Source organism: Mustela nivalis (genome assembly GCF_964662115.1).
Source record: "Mustela nivalis genome assembly, chromosome: 9".
Lineage (NCBI taxonomy): Eukaryota > Metazoa > Chordata > Mammalia > Carnivora > Mustelidae > Mustela > Mustela nivalis.
The window spans coordinates 105,380,663-105,397,198 of NC_139028.1; the positions used below are offsets into that span (position 1 = coordinate 105,380,663).

The window sequence follows — 16,536 nt, forward strand, 5'->3', positions numbered from 1 at the left end:
TATCCAGGCTCTCTGAGCTTCAAGTTTCCAAAAACTGTGCTCCCTCCTTGTCTATGGGCAACAGTAATCATCCTGTGTTTTGTTTGTTTGTTTGTGTGTTTGTTTTTTAACTCAATAAGCCAAATTGTACTACATCATTAGTTTCAGATATAGTGTTGACTAATTTACCAGTTGCTTATAACACGCAGTGCTCATTACATCAAGTGCCCTTCTTAACTCCCTTCACCCAGTTACCCAATCTTCCACCCACCTCAATTCCAGTAGCCCTCATAACTTTAAAAAGAAGCACAGGTGTTTGGTTCCCTTTTCAGCTGGGGCCACCTATTGATAAGGAAATGGAGATTATGGTCTCCATTTTGTTCTGAAGCCAAGTTTGGGCTTGAATGGCTCTTGTTTTTGAGCAGTAGGAATGTACCCTGGTATCATATTTTCCTTCAAAGGAAGAAAGGATCTTGGAAGCCATTGTTTGCCCTGTAGAGTGGCCTGGCTGCTTTCACTGACCATTTTCAAGGTCTGCCAGGGTCTATCTCCCTTCCAGTGTACAACATTTTTGGATTAGATTGCCAAGCACTGTTACCATTTTATACCCTCAAATTTTAAACTTAATTTAATATTTTGCTTTCACTGATATCATTTAGTTCTTGGCTTTCCTCAGTTGTTAATTCTATGATAAATTTATGAAATAACAAATGTATAATGATCTCTCTGTACCACAATTATATCTTAAACATAAGGATGGACAGTACACCATGTTTTACTTAAACATATGCCCTCTAAAGCTTTTTTACTGTATTAAGACTTTCTCAAGAGCTCCTTCTTTGTTTGTAATTAATTCTTTATCAAACTATGTCTTATTTTTCATGCAAATATGCTTTTCATAGGTTCTCCATTCAATTTTTCCAAATAATCAAACCAAAATTGAATTCAGCTCTGAGTCTAAATTGGGAGGTTTCACACAGAATGCTTAGAACTACTGAAAGTAGGCTTTGGCATCTGAGACTCTGAAGAGTACCTGATATATCTAGTTTGCTAAGATTCCTGCCCCCTGGGCCTCATCCAAGGGGGTTTATGTTGTAGGAAGTCTGGCCTTAGAGTTTTGGATCTGAACCTGAAATGGCTCTGTAACTTCACTTTAAGTCCAAAGACTATCCTCTACTTTTGTTAAATTTGTCAACTGCTTTTTGAAATTTATTACAAATAAGATCTGACATATCTAAGACTGAGCCATATGGTCATGTGACCTATTCTTTTAACAAGACCAGGTGTGATCCCATATCTAATGATGCTAGCTCTACATTTAACTGAGGACACTTGGGCTAGTCATGCAAGTACATGGAATTTTAAACAAATATCTGAGTGTAGAATTGATAGAACATAGCTTACTATAGCTTGAGTAGATGCTGTCAAACTGTATTTCAATGTTTGTGCAATTTTACACTTCTCCTACCAATATATAAGTTCCAGTCCTCATATTGGTAATTTGTGCTTTTTCTCTTTGTTGATCTTGATAAGTTTTTCTTAGTTTTATTAATCTTTTCAGAGAACCAACCTTTGCTTTTGAGGGGGAGAAGAATGTGACCCCAGAATATGCCCCTTTAGCATGGAGACTATGAGTTCTAACAGACTCAGGAAGAGTTGTTTTATCTCTCCTTTGAGTTCCTAAAAGAATCTAGGTTGAGTACTTGTATCAGGAAGAGAGCTAACAACAGATAAATTTTTACATCAGAAAGACTTACCTGACTAAGAGGAAAACCATCTGTTTACCAAACATTTGCTTTTCTATCTTCTTGTGAATTTTCTTCTTCCTCTTTATAGCTCTAGATTTCTACTGCGTTCTTCTCAGGCCAGGATGGCATAAATCTTGATTGCCTGATGGTCAGGGAGTCTCATATCTTTAGAATTCCAATGTGTACAAAATTAAGTTTCTTTTTCCTACTGTAAATCTGTTCTAAATAAATTTAATTATTAGATCAGCCAAGGAACCTATAAAGGGGAAGGGAAGGTTTTCATCCCCCACACTTTTTTTGTTTGTTTGTTTGTTTTAAATCTCTATTTAAGGCTGCTAGCTATATTTTTGACTTGATTAATTTACAAATTTATTAATAAATTTTTATATCCTATTCCATATTTGGATTTAATTTGCTTTTATATTGATTTCTAGAATACTTATAGAACATTGATTGCTGAACATTTTTTTTTTTTTAACGATAGAGGCAATATCACTACACATTCTACAGATTTTGGAAAGATAATAAGGGAATATAATGATCATAATAAGACCAATATATTCAAGAATTGGATAAGATGGACAAATTCTTTGATATAAATTACATTAAAATTATATTAAAAACTTACATTAAAAAATAATAAATATTCGAGGCACCTGGGAGGTTTAGTTGATTAAGCATCTGACTATTGATTTTGGCTCAGGTCACGATCTCAAAGTCATGAGTATGGACCTGCTTGGGTTTTTCTCTCTAGCTCGCCTTCTACCACTCCCCCACCTTCCTTCTCTCTCTCTCTCTCACACACACACAAATAAATAAATAAATAAAAGCTAGACAATGAAAGATAATAGATATTTTTCAATAGTCTGTACAGCTTGAAAAAAAATAATAAATTCTTTTGTCCCCTTAACTCCTGTCTGGGTAGCTTCAATCGTGGATTCTACCAAACTTTAAATAAAACAGTAATACATATTCCATACAAACTCTTTTAAAAGAACAGAAGCAAATGTTCTCTCAACATATTAGTTCAGCATTTCTGTGAGACATATCATTATACTAGCTTATATGAGCATTCCTTATAAATTTTTATATAGACAATCACTTCATTGCACATAGACAACTTTTAGTTTTACTTTTTAATGTGAGTTTAGCATTACTGAAGGATATAAAAGATCAACATATTAAAGCCAACTGCATAGTTTGTACTAGTAACGAAAAAATAAATATTCAATTTTAAAAACCCCCTTTGTAATATCACAGTGTCTTAAAATTATAAATTAATTAAGAATGACTGTAACATGATATAAAGCATACATGTATTCTGGAAGCAAAATATCTGTTGAAAGAATATAAATACATTAATAAATAGAAAAAATACTGTGTTCGTGGACAGATGATTCAACATTATTAAGAGCTAAATTCTCCCCAGAGGAATCTCCAGATTCAAGCATTCTCAAACAAACATATAAGCATATATTTAAAATTTTGTCAAAATTGATTCAGAACATATATGGAAATAGAAGGACTGTAAATTAAGTCCAGCAATTAAAAAAAAAAAAGTTGGAGAACTTACACTATCTGATTTCCAACAATGTTACAAAACTGTTCAAAATTATGTGGCATTTCCATAAAGATACCTGAGAAGACCAAAAAAGCAAACTAGAGAGCCTAGTAATAGACCCACACACTTAGACTCAACTAATCTCAACCAAAGTCTGCACTCAATTCAGTCATGAAAAAAATAATCTTTGCCACAAATGATAGTGGAAATACTGTGCATCTTTATCTATGGCAGAAAGCAATCAAACAAAAAAAGGCAAAAAGAAAAAAAAAAAACGTTTTATTTATATATCACAGCTGTACAGATTTATTAAAAATGGATAAGTGGCTAAGCAGTTAAGCTTCTGCCTTCAGCTCAGGTCATGATACCAGCATCCTGGGATTGAGCCCCACATCAGGCTCCCCCACTGCCTGATACTCCCCCTGTTTGTGCTCTTTCTTTCTGTCTCAAATAAATAAATAAAATCTTAAAAAAAAGTTTTAAAAAATGGATCTTAGAATCATATGTGAAATGCAAAAGAAAAAAACAAAAACAAAAACATATGGAGAAGATCTTTATGACCTTGGATTATAAGAAAACAATTTCTAAATGTATGTGAACAAGAAAGTGTCCAAATAGGGGTGCCTGGGTGGTGAAGTTGTTTCAGCATCCAACTTCTGGTTTTGGCTCAGGTAGTCATCTCGGGGTCGTGAGATCAAGCCCCTTTCAGGGCTCAGCACTCAGTATGGAGGCTGCTTGACACTTTGTCTTCATCTCTTTCTGCCCCTCCTTCATACTGATTCTCTCTCTCTTTTTCCCTCCCTCTCCCCCACTCTGAAATAAGTAAATGAATCTAAAAAAAAAAAAAAAAGTGTCCATAAAAAAAAAAAATGATGGTTGGCACTTCATCAAAATTACAACTATGCAGCAGAGCTAGTATACAAAGAGGGATGAACTAAATAGTTGAGGATGTGAATTAATTGGTTCCCTTTTCTAAGGGTTGTCCATGTGTGTGCACAGAAGGTTATAAATATGACCTACTATCTCCTGTGGTGGATCTGTGCAGGCTAGCTCTGGAGCACAGCTTGGTCAACACTGGACTTAATGCTGGTGTAGACAATCTCTAAAATCACTGGGTTATCACATCCTTTAAGATAAAGTACAATAATCCGTCATTTCCTCAGGGTTATTAAGCATTTAAAACCCCAAAGGGAGCACTAAGCTAGAATAACACATTTTCTTGCTTCAGTTGCTTACTGGCTATTTGAACTAGCTATTCAATTTAGAACCTCCTGTGTTTTTATCTACATAATAAAGCTAATAAGAGTGTCAAAATATGCAGTATCATGAACAAGAAGTAATGTGATGAGCTTAATCCAACCAACAATCTCTCAGTAAATCCTTTGGCTAGGTAGATTGATCTGAAACAGATGATTTCCTGACCCTTCTTGCATGAGAAATCGTCACACACATGGGCTGGCATGTGGAAGAGAGACTGACTGCCTTCCATGTAGGCAGATAAGGCTGAGTCCAAACCACCTGTGACTAGCCAGTGAGCAGAGAAGGAACCGGATGGGAAACACATTAAAGGTTTGCTGTACTTGGCTTCTTTCATCTTATTTTTTTTTCCCATCTTTTTTGCTTTTCCTCACTGCCAACTTAAAGAGAAGACATGTTTACTCTTATCTTTTATTTCTCACCCAATTTCCAACAGCTTATCTATCAATGGTAATGTCATACTAATTATAATATCACAAACAACTGATTTAGCTACCTGCCCTGCACACCAAATATATTGATAACTTCCAAAACAAACAAACAAAAAAGACTGTGAGTCACTGTTTTTTGTTCTCCTTGTTCTAGTTCATCTCAGATTTTCCTGAAAGCTAACCTGATACTATTATGAGCTATTATGAGCTATTATTTCCCTCCTATTCTTCAGAAAACTGGAAGAGCACAGGGAAGTTAGACTATAGCCTTTTGGGGCCTTCAGGGAAAGAAAGACCTTTTTTTTTTTTTTTTTTTTTTTTTTTTCTAGATAGGAAAATGCAGAAAGTTTATACCCAAGAGTATCAAGCACATTACTGTGGATGGTGGATTTGCAACACATGGTCCAAAACCTGTCTAGAAATGCCTTTGGGAATATAATTACATAAAGATTTCATAGACCTATTAATTTTTGCATTGCCACTTAAATTTCTATTCTGTTCCTCTGAACCGAATAGTCTTCAGGTATAGGCATAGAATAAATGGATGTTTCCTAAGACCTAAATAATTGTGATAGCTTCTGCAGGCATATCAAAACCCTTTTGCTTTTTTTTTTTCTTCTGAGCTGCTATTAAGAAGCTAAATCAGCTTTCAAAATGTCCAAACTGCTTTCCTGAGAGATGAAGTTTTACTTCTTGCATCACTAAATTTTAGTAAATATTGGAAGTCCACTTCCCTTGCAAACTGTAGAAGGTTAAGACTTGTTGAAATTGTCAAATATTTACAGAGAATTTATCTGGATGTGTTTGAATTCTGGGACTGTAACTCTCTGCATTTGACTTCAGATTTTGGTACGAGACGAAAACTGGCAGAGTGAGTATCTGCAGATGGAATGCTTCCTGGTGCAGCCAGACAGCCACTCAGATCTAATGCTTAGTGGACTACCCTTGTCACCTTGGTTTGGGAAGGGTCCCACCACACATGTGCTAGGCTAATTGTGTGTTCTTTTTATTTATTCTATGTAATTTCATTCTCAAGTATATAACCTCTCTTGCAGCCCATAATAATTTGATTACTATATAAATGTTTTAGGATTCTTCAGACTTAATGGCACATTAGTTGTAAGCAAAATTCCCATTTTCAGTGAGAAAAATAATAGCGTTAGATAAAGTGTATATATACTGGCAGTGAATTTCATTGTGATTGCAAATCACATTCACAGGCAGTCCTCCATATTCCCATTATGAAATAGACCGTTTATGCCTGACTTTCCCATATTTCAAAACATTTGCCTTCCTAAAATAGACAAGTTTATACTAAGCCACCTAAGGTAAGTTCATAGTATGCCTAAAATAGACAAGTTTATACTAAGCCACCTAAGGTAAGTTCATAGTATGCTATATTTTATTACACTAAGAGTTTTATATTCTGTTTCAGTATGAGTTTACTACTCAAATTTAAAAGTTTGAAATTCTGGTAGAATCTTCTATTTACATGTAAGAGCTTCTATTTCTTTATGAACAGCATGATCCAAAAGGTACACACATTTTGTATTCAATAATACCAAAAAATTAAGGGATCATTTGAGTAGCTTTTGTAGAGAAAAATACTAGTGATCAGTGTTAAGAAACAAGCAAAGATAACCAATTAATGATGACATTAACAGAGTTTCAGAAACAGATTTTAAATTAGAATTTCCCATGATCACATTTGCTAAATCCCTGTTATGAATGCTCTTTCTTATTTCCTTCATTTTTCTGTTGATTGTGTGTGCACACAGGACAACCTATGGCCCTAAACTTATGACTCAGAAAGGAAAGACCATAAAACAGAAGTAACAGTTTTGAAGCACACATGTCACTGGCTATTCTGTTTTACCTCATGTATTCCTCACTAAAATTCTGAATTTTATAATGACATCTTAGTTGTGAAATGAGAAAGAGGAGGCATGAAGCCATTTGCTCAAGGATCACACCGGTCAGTTGATTTGAGATGCCTCAGTGTTTCTAACCCTTTCTGTGTTGCTACTGTTTCAACCCCTTGTTCAGTGGTTGCCTCAAATCCTTTATTTACCAATTGTGCCTTCAGTTTTTCCATGGAGAGGGGTGTGCTCAGTATCACTATATTGTTTGATGAAAGTAAACCTCTTCAACTGATTTTCCCTCTCTTCCTTTTTACCTCTGCTAAAAGCACAGATCATAAAGCAAGTTTCCTCAGAATACAGGCTGGAGTTTTGAGCTACTAGAGAGGAAATTCCAATGGTGATCTGGAAAACAAGCAAATCCTGATGAGGAATTGCATTTTTGTAAAACTGAAGGCAAATTATTTCAAATGTTTCAGAATCAGTGAACTCTGGAATCCTTTTGTATATAAAATATTCCATACATCTTCACCTAGGTAAACATTCAGCGAGACAGGGCACCTGTTAAGCAATTGTCATGCATTTTCTTTTTTGTTCAGAGGAAGAATCAAAAGAGTTTTTCCATACTGTCCTTCATGACATCCCTCTCAGTTCTCTCCCATGAAGGACAGCCCCAGATTGAGGAAGAAACAGGATTTTTATCTTCTAATATTTACAGTGTGCTACTTTTCAATACTGAGAAACCACTTAGATTCTCTTGATATGTCTCTTCTCTTTAGAATCAGAGATTTGAATTGGTCAAATGTTTTTCACATTTCTATTGTTCACATTCTACTTAGAATGTGAAAGTTGCCTATAAATTGATTTTTTTAGTAACTAGGTATATCTAAAAATTAACATTGTTTCTACCTCATATACAAAGAGTAGTATCAGTTGCAATAAGTAGAAGATAGGTCAATGATCCTCGCTCTCCTAAAGCGTTTCAGTGCTCCTTAGTAACTTAACTGCTGAATACTCTGTTACATAATTATTTTATTTTGGTATATAAGGAAGATAGGGATCCTTGTTTTTGATACTGAAAGCAAAGTAGCAACAAATTAAAATTTTCTAATTTTATGAGGTTAGAATTCTGAATAATAATTTAAAATAGAATGGATGTCTTATGGTACAGATCATTCTAAAAATGCCATAGCTGTCAATGTTTTGCCATCTAGAATCTTCTTCAAGACTCTCAATAACAGATATTAAATCTGTGAGTCTCTACAGATCATGGTTGCTAAACAATGTTGCAACAAAATCACTTTGATTTTTTTTTTTTTTAATTAGACATCTGGAGGCCCAGACCTGTCTGTCACTTGAGATTCAGATCGAGGTAGAAGGTGTGTTAGTTTTTGCAAACCTACTACAATCAGATATTTTCTAATTAGTGTGTAAAATAGCTCTTAGAAAAGCTTCTTATCCTTCACTCATTTTGCACTGACTCTCTCTCTCTCTCTCTATCTCTCTCTCTCTATATATATATATAGCACGCTTGGGATATATATATATATATATATATATATATATATACATACACACACATACATACATACATATTCAGCTCAGGATCATGGCCCTCTGATAGAGGACACCTGGGTGGTTCAATTAGTCAAGCATCTGCTTTCAGCTTGGCCATGATCCCAGGGTCCTGGGATCCAGTCCTGCATTAGGCTCCCTGCTCATTGGGCTTGCTTTTCCTTCTGCCTGCCTCTTTCTTTGCTTGTACCATCTCTCTCTGACAAATAAGATGGGATCAGGAGAGAAAGAAACCATAAGAGACTCTTAATCTTACAAAACAGACTGAGATGTGCTGGGGGAGCGGGGTGTGGAGAGGGTGGTTGGGTTATGGACGTTGGGGTAGGCATGTGCTATGGCGTGTGATGTGAAGTGTGTAAGCCTGATGATTCACAGACCTGTATCCCTAGGGCAAATAATACAATATATGTTAATAAAAATATTTTTTAAAGTATGTATTAGATACAGAGATTCAAGTTCCTGAATGTTTCATTTATTCATTTATGCATAATATCATTGAGTGCTTACTCATCACAAAGTTTGTCTTCAAGTTACTTTCAGTATTATCTCCTTTTATTGGCATTTGATTTTTAGATTGTATCTAAAATATGAAATAGTCAGTAAAAGCCTGGAAATATACATAATTCCAATATACTTGAGCAATTCAACAACCTTATCTTTCCTTTCTCAATTGCCGTCACAAACTTTAATGACAGCATTTATTTTTATTTTATTTAACTTGTGAAATATAAAAATGACACATGAATGGGTTTCCTAAATGGTTTTCAAAATTTCAGTCATTAATTGCTAGTTTTTTCTAATACTGTATGCAAAGAGTCTTTGCCTTTTGATGTAAGAGAAATTCCATTGCTTTAACATGACTCATTGACACTGTTTGACCATGTAGGAAGGTATTCTATGCTCTGCACAAAAGTTCAGTAGTTCATACTGGTTGTTTAAACAAATGTACATTTCTTCAGATTCATTCCCAGAATTAAGGAAATTTTCTAAGATAATTTTAAAGGAAGGAAAGTTGATTTCATGTAAAACATATGACAACTGGGAAATATGGAAAAATTCTTGCCTTGTTTTAGACTAAATAATAAAATCAGAAGTCCTTTCTTGAAACATATTATTAGCAGTAATAAAATGTATTTTCAGGATAATATTTAAATATTTTAAGTAATTACTAGTAATTTTGAGCAAAATATGTAATTATAAATTATTTCATAATAGAGTTATTAAAGAGAATAAAGAGAAAAGCCATTTAATTCAATAAATCAAGAATGTCTTAGCTCTATTTGTGTCAACATACATTTCAAAATTTTATATTATTGTGTTCATACAGTTAATTTTCAGCATTAATTATGTTTTCTTTCTTTCAGAAACACAAGTCCTTATGGAAGATTACAGCAAATCTAAATATATGAAAAGCCAAAGGAACATATCCGAATTCATACTTCTAGGACTTTCGTATGACCAGAACATGCAAATATTTTGCTTTGTGCTCTTCTTATTCTGTTATGTTGCCCTGTTGGCAGGAAACCTTCTGATCCTTGCCTCCATTCAATGCAGTTCTCTTTTGCACCAACCCATGTACTACTTCCTCAGCCACTTATCCTTCATAGACATTTGCTACACCTCAACGGTTACACCCAAGTTAATTACTGATCTGTTAGTGGAAAAAAAAACCATCTCCTATGGTAATTGCATGTTACAGGTCTTAACAATGCATTTCTTTGGCGGTACTGAAATCTTCATTCTTACTGCCATGGCCTTTGATCGCTATGCTGCCATCTGCAAACCCCTCCACTATGTGATTATAATGAACAGGACAAGATGCCACCTCCTAGTCTTGGCTGCATGGGCTGGTGGGGCCATCCATGCCTTACCTCTGTTTTCTACTGCAATTAGTTTGCCCTTCTGTGGTCCGAATGAAATCGATCACTACTTCTGTGATATTTTTCCTTTGCTAAAGGTGGCCTGTACTGATACCTACATCACTGGTGTCCTTGTGATTACCTTTTCAGGTATGGTTGCCTTAGTAACCTTTATTGTCTTATTTGTTTCTTATGGGATAATATTGTTCACTTTAAGAAATCTCTCAGCTGAGGGAAGACGCAAAGCCCTCTCCACCTGTTGGTCTCATGTCACTGTGGTCATCTTATTTTTTGGGCCTGCAATCTTTATCTACCTTAGGCCACCTACTACTTTTCCTGAGGACAAAATATTTGCTCTATTTTACACCATCATCGCTCCTATGTTCAATCCCTTAATCTATACTCTGAGAAATTCAGAGATGAAAAAAGCCATGAGAAAGGTTTGGTGCCCATCATTATTTTCAAAGGAAGCACAGAGTTAATTTGAAAAAGTTTATTAGGGGTGTCTGGGTGGTTCAGTGGGTTAAATCCCCTGCTTTCATCTTAGGTCATGGTCCCAGAGTCCTGGGACAGAGCCCCACATCTGGCTCTCTGCTCAGCGGGGAGCCTGCTTCCTCCTCTCTCTCTGCCTGCCTCTCTGCCTATTTGTGATCTCTGTCTGTCATATAAATAAATAAAATATTTAAAAAAAATTTTATTGGCTAAACAACTCTGAGAAAGAAAAGATGTGAATGAAAAAGGCAGGGACTAGGTCATGGGGTCTGTGGACCATCACTGCCATGAGGGAGTAAATGGAAAACCTAGCACTTAAGATTAAAGTAACAGTGATGAAGTCCTTATTCTTGCATACCAAAATTAATTGAAAACTGAGTTAATTTTATGAGGTGTTAAGATGATATAGATAGGGGAACCTTCATGAAAAACAACTGAGCCAAAGCTAGTAAACCAATGTTATAATGATTGGTGAATTATTAAGGTAAATAGTTTAATGAAACTTTTACAAAATCATTGGACTTAGAGGTCAGACCACACAATCACAGGAGTTCTTTGATTGTTCAAGAGTTGTAATAAGAAATCAAAAAAGCTATATTCTAAAAGTGAATCAATTTAAATTTCTAATAGAACGTTAATATATACATCCTCTAGTTCATACAGAAATCAGTTGTGCAAACAAATAAGTATTTAGAGTAGAATCTGTAATTTATTGATAATTTTTTTTAAAGATTTTATTTATTTATTTGAGAAAGAGAAAGAGCTTGAGCTAGCATGAGCAGGAGTGGTGGCCCGGTGGACTTTGGGGGGCCTAGGGAGAGAAAGAGGGAGACTCCCCGCTGACCTGAAGCCAAGTACAGGGCTTCATCCCACGATACACCACAACCTGATCCAAAGGCAATATCTCAGCCGACTAAGCCACCCTGGTGCCCCAAGAGGGGTTTCTGGGAGTCAGCTGTTGTGAAGTCCCATTGAAATCAATGATAATACATAGTGAAGACAGAGTGAGAATCTACAATTCAGAATGATGAAACACACTTCTTGGCATTCCACCTATTGGCCAGAGTTAGGTATCATTTCCCATAAAGTTAAAGAACTATATATTAAAATTTATGAGTTGCTCACTCCTACCTGCCTATAATTGATAACCGAGTGATTAGTACTTGGATCCACAGCCAAAGACTATTCTTACTGCAATGACAGGGAAAGAGAGGGAATGAGAGAGAACTAGCAAAGGATAAATAAGATGTGATTTAACCACAATGTACATGAAAAAAAAATTAATGCATTCCGTTGCACATGGATATTTATGGCAGATGGATTCATAATCAGCAATCCTAGGAAGTAAACAAGATGTCCACTAGGTGAATAAACTCTTGTACATCTAGAGAATGGAACATTATTCAGCACTAAGAAGAACTGACTTAGTAAGGTAAGAAAATATATGCAGGAAACTTGCATGCATATTTCAGAGAGGGAAAAAAAAACAATGTGAAAGGGCTCCCTTTTGTTTGATTTCAACTACAGGTCTTCCTCGACGTACAAGAGAGTTATGTCCCAATAAACCCATCATAAGTTGAAAATACCTCAATTCAAAATGCATGAAATCCTCCCAACCTTCCAAACCTCATAGCTTAACCTAGCCTACCTTAACTGTGCTCAGAGCTTACATTATTTAGCCTGGAGTTGGGTAAAACTCATTGCATTCAAATCCTATTTTGTCATAAACATTGAATATCTCATGTAACTTATTGAATACTGCACTGCATGTGAAAATCAGAATGGCTATATGGGTATAGAAGGTTCTAAGTGTATTGATTGTGGACCCTCGTGATTACTTGGCTGACTGGGAGCTGCACTTGGCTGCCCCTGCCCAGCATCACAAAAGAGGCTTGTACCACATACCATTAGCCTGGAGGAAGACCCAGATTCAAAATGCAAAGTACAGATACTATAGCATGTGTATCACTTTTACAGCCTGGTAAAGTTGGAAAAGTACAAGTCAACCATTGTAAGTTGGGGATCATCTATATATGACATTCTAGAAAAGGCAAAACTATGGAAACTGCAAAAAAGATCAATCCCTGGAACACAAACATTAGGGAGGGGAGAGATGAATAGGCTGGATGCTAGGATTTTTAGGGTAGGAAAACTGTTCTGTATGTCTTTGAATTTTGGATAGTGTTACCGTACATGTCAAAACCCACAGAATGTGCAAAACCAAGGGTGGGCCCTGATGTGAACTGAATTTTGGGTGATCATGATGTATTGGTATGGGTTCATTTAATTGTAACACATGTAGCATTCTGGAGGGGTACTGTCCCAGTGAAGGGGGCAGGGGATGTAGTTTCTGCTCTATCTTGTATGAAAAAAAAAAAAACTTCTCTAAAAAATAAATTGTATTAATCACAAAATACACTGCAGCACAATATATAAAAGAATTCATCTTATAACTAAATGAAGAGTCTTCTGAAAAAAGATTTTCTAGTGAAAACAGATAATATCTTAAAGCCTTACAACTTTCATGGAAGGCCTTTTGCTCATGCTTCATAGCATGTAAAATAAGATACCTGAAGAAACACAGCAATAATGGCAGAGAAGGGACTGGGCTGTGGAATGTTATGAAAAGGAAGATAGATTTACATTACGTAAATGCAAGACAGAGGGTATCATTCTGGAGGCACTGTGCAAAGAAACATGAATAGCAGGAAAAAACGATGAGGGAGAAAAATTAAGTACAGTTTTTATAACCAAGAGAAATTGGACAAACTATATTTGCAGCAGCTAGTGGTAAAGAAACCAAAATATTGCAAGATTTGATATTATCTCTTGAAAGAGCATCACAAAACATTTGTCAGTTTATAGATTGCTTAACATGACCAATATTGTTAACAGAAGAAAGATCATCTTCATGTGTAGAATGGGAAGATCAATAAAATGAACAATATCACGGGAGTTGGCAGGGAAAAAATGCAAAACTAATGTGGACCAATCAGAGGAAGGAAGCCAAGTACAGCAAAGCCTTTAATGTGTTTCCCATCCGGTTCGTTCTCTGCTCACTGACTAGTCACAGGTGGTTTAGACTCAGCCTCATCTGCCTGCACGGAATCCAGTCAGTCTCTCTCTTCCACACGCCAGCCCATGTGTGTGACGTTTTCTCATGCAAGGAGCGTCAGGAAATCAAATTTTTTAATATTTAATCTGTTTCAGATCAATCTCCTTAGCCAAAGGAAAACAAAAATCCACTGAGAGATTGTTGGTTGGATTCAGCTCATTATATTACTTATTGTTCATAATACTGCATATTTTCACACATGTATTATTAGCTTTACTGTGTAGATAAAAGCACAGAAGGTTCTAAAGTTTGGATAACTGGTTCAAACAGTCAGTAAGCGATTGAAGTAAGAAAATGCTTTCTTCTAGTTTCCTGCTTCCTTTGGGGCTTTAAATGTTTAATAGCCCTGAGGAAATGAGGGATTCTAGCACTTCGTCTTCAAGGACATGATAATCCAGTGGTTTAGAGCTTGTCTACACCAGCATTATGTCAGTGTTGACCAAGCTCTCCTCCAGATCTAGCCTTCACAGATCCACCTCAGGACACAGCTGGTCACCTCTAACCTTCTCCTGTGCACACACGTGGACGCTTAGAGAAGGATAGCAGTTAATTCAAATCCTCAACCATTTAGTTCATCCCTTTTTGTATACTAGTTCTACTGCATAGTTTTAATTTTGGTGAAGTGCCAACTATCATTTTTTTATGGCCAAATAGGTATTTAGTTATTTATTTATTTATTTTAGAAGGATTGAGAGAGAGAGAGAGAGATAATGGTGGAACAGCAGAAAGAGAGGGAGGTAAAGTCTCAGAGTCCAGCTGCATGCTGAACCCTGGAAGGGAGCTTTATCTTAAGACCTGGAAATCACCACGTAAGCTAAAACTAAGAGCTGGATGCTTAACCAACCTTGCCCCTATTTTGGAAATGTTTCTGCGTGGGCTAATCCAGGTTCCCATTAGGAAGAGAATACTGTTTGCCACTTTCTTGTGCTTCTATTTGGGGATGTTGTTGAGTATCTTTCTGATTATTACTATGTCAAGAACATCTGGACACTCGGGAAACCAGTATACTTCTTTTTCCATCTATCCAAATCTGACAATTGCTTCTATACTTCCTTAACCCCTAGAATAACTGTGGATGCCCTTTTGAAGAAGACCACTATCACTTTCAGTGAGTGCACGAGACAAGGCTTTTCTTTCCATTTCTTTGGCTGCCTAGGGATCTTCATCCTTATCCTCATGGCTACTGACCACTATGTGGCTATCTGTGAGCCCCTGCATTACCCAACATCACGAGGTGATGGGTCTGTGCTATGCTGTTGACTATGGCCTGGGTGGAGTCCTCTGTGCATTCTTTAGCTCAGATGTTTCTGGCCTTCAGTTTACCCTTCAGTGGTCCCCATGACTGGTCAAGTTTTTGTGAATTTGCAGCCCTTGTAGAAACTTACCTAAGCAGACAACTAGGTGATCAACCTACTCCTGATGTCCAAATTGGGGCTATTCTCCCATTGAGTTTTGTTCCGCTCATGAGCTCCTATGTTATAATCTTGCATTCACTAAATACCACATTGCTGAAGGGAGGAGAAATGCCCTATTCCACATTCTTGTGGTCATCCTGTATATTTATATACAGACATCCTGCAACCACTTTCCCCATAAATAAGATGCTAGCCGTGTTTTTTATACTTGGAAGGGCTTGTTCAACCCTCTGACTGACACTCTGAGGAATGCAGAAGGGAAAGCTACCATAGGAAATTATGGAGCAAGAAGTGAATTTCAGATGACCAAAGAAAGGAAGTTTTAAATCTTTCCTCAGAGTTTAGATTTACCTAGAAGTCCATAAAGAATATGATCTTAATGTGGTAGTGCTAGTATAATCCTGTCTTTGGACATGAGCACTACTTCCTTCAGGAAAATATCAATAAGGACACACACACACTGGTTGGGGTTTATTCAGTGTTATGTAGAGAAATAGACAGCATAAGCTACAAACAGCTACATAAGGTCTATAGCCTTAGATGTGCTTCATCACTTTGTCTCTGCCTGTCTTGCCTGCCCTAAATCTTGTGGTTTTGATCTGAGCTTGCCTTGTCCCTCTTAATGTGGACTCCTGGTGTTCTCTGCTGCTCTGTACCACCCTGAATATTTGCATTCACAGACTGGAGGTTTTTCCTCTTCTAGTTTCTGTTATTAGACACTTGCTTGACATTGCTGACCATGAATCTTCAATGTAGTTGTTCTTCCTGATTTGGTAGAAAGTATCAGATTCAAATAATTATAGGAGGTTCATGTTGTAAAGGACACTATGTAATCCAATAATCCCCATTCCAATTCTTGGAGTTATATTCTTAAATCCCTTCTTTCAAAGATTTATTTATTTACTTGAGAGAGAGAGAGAGAGATCTCATGAGTGAGGGTCAAGGATAAAGGGAGAATCTCAAGCAGACTCCCCTAATTATGGAGCCCAAGTTTCCTGAGATCATGACCTGAGCTAAAGTCAAATGCCATTCAATTGAATGAGCCTCCCAGGTTCTCCTAATTCTGAAATCATGTGATATGTTTACCTACATCCTTCTAGAACAGTAACATATCTTGGTGAGAAAAACTCACATTCTTTGATATTAAGAAGACTTCAATGGTTAAATTTAATGCCTATTTGAATTCTTTGGTAAAATCAACTTTATGCTTTTAGATTGATTCCTTCTAATTTGGTGAGTGCTAGG

The 16,536-nt window shown here is 36.3% G+C and overlaps 1 long non-coding RNA gene and 1 pseudogene across 2 annotated transcripts in view; both read left to right on the plus strand.

Moving 5' to 3' along the window:
- Positions 1–16,536, plus strand: part of LOC309873033 — a 697,683-nt gene that overhangs the window by 399,695 nt on the left and 281,452 nt on the right. The gene's annotated exons all lie outside the window — the stretch shown is intronic.
- Positions 9,816–15,136, plus strand: LOC309841288 (olfactory receptor 4P4-like; annotated as a pseudogene). The gene is made up of 2 exons: positions 9,816–10,787; positions 14,941–15,136. The product of its transcript is annotated as an olfactory receptor 4P4-like (transcript).